Raw genomic sequence first — 1,365 nt, 5'->3', positions numbered from 1 at the left:
ATGGCCCAGGTAGGCATCCTGGCTGTGGGCATCTGGGGCAGGCAGTATGTGCCTCCTTCCCTCAGGCTGCACCAGGGCCAGGGCCAGGGCCAGGGGCTAGGGCCAGGTGCCAGGCTCCTTGCAGGCAGTGGTTGCTTCCCAGGCCTGTCTGCTGCCAGATGCCCCATGGGCAGCCCTGCTCCCGCTTCCCACCATTGCAGGCGGCCACCGGCATCAGTGCCACTGGGACAAGACAGGGTGGGACAGCTCCGCCCCGTCGAGCAGGGCAGAGGGGTGGGCTGGCATGCAGCTGGGGGTGGTACAGAGCCTGTGTCCCCCCTGCCAGGTTGGCCCTGGCCCCGGCCCACCCTGCAGCACTGGGTGACTGCAGCTCGAGCTGCACAAGACCTGCCAGGCAGAGGGGCCTGGTCAGGCTGGGTCTGGGGCCACCTTCTCCAGTGGTGATGCACAGGGGGTGCACAGGGGTGAGAGCGCTGGTGCACCCCCTGACAACCAGCATTCCCCACTTCGGTGACAGGCAGGGGGGCAGAAGGGAGCACTGGTGCCCCCCTTGTGAGTGCCAGCCGGGGAGTAGGGGCACCAGGAGAGGCGGTGCTGGGACTTCTGGGCACGCCGTTGGCACTTTCAGATCAGCATGCCGCTGGCACTCCTGGGCATGCCGTCGGTGCATCTGGATCAGCACGATCGTCTGCTGGTTGGTGCAACTGGGGTCAGCGCAATCAGCTGTGGGGGGACCCCCTCCCAGTTGGTGACTGGTCGCCGAAGCGCACCCCCTGACACCAGCCGCCCATGGCCTTCACTTCAGCAGCACTCAAGCCCCCTGACTTGTCCTGGACATGCCGAGGAGGGGAACGGGCCCAGCCACAGCCCCATGGTGGGCCAAGAGGCAACCTGCCCTCGCCGGGTGGGGGGCAGTCCTCCAATTTTCTGTTTGTCCAGGGTCCCAGTAAATCTTAATCTGCCAGTGATGGCGAAACAAGAATCCTAATGAGAGGACTTAACAAAAGGAAGCAGGGCTGGGAACAACACCCGGGGCCCAGCTCCCTTGAGGAGCATGAGGGTGGTGAAGGGTGGAAGCAGACAACGCAGGAGCCAGGGCTTTCTGCGGGTGGCACCCAGGCAGGCTGCAGGCGGGTGCAGTGCAGGCTGCGAGGCACGGGGTGGCGCCTCAGCTCTTTGAAGTCTGAGGCACTGCGGTGGATTTTCTTTTAAATGACTGCGGAAAAAAAAAAGGGGTGGTGGGGGGTGGGGGCTAAGGGAGAAAAACCCAACCTCTGGAGCCACTAATGAAAAGCCCAAATTCCCAGACAAGGGAATGTCCGTCCTTCCTCAGGCACCTGAGGGCTGAGAAGGGCTCCCTTTGAT

The sequence above is a fragment of the Gavialis gangeticus genome, unplaced genomic scaffold, assembly GCF_001723915.1.
Source record: "Gavialis gangeticus isolate Ggan-Ray unplaced genomic scaffold, GavGan_comp1, whole genome shotgun sequence".
Classification (NCBI taxonomy): Eukaryota; Metazoa; Chordata; order Crocodylia; family Gavialidae; genus Gavialis; species Gavialis gangeticus.
This window is presented reverse-complemented; position numbering follows the sequence as displayed.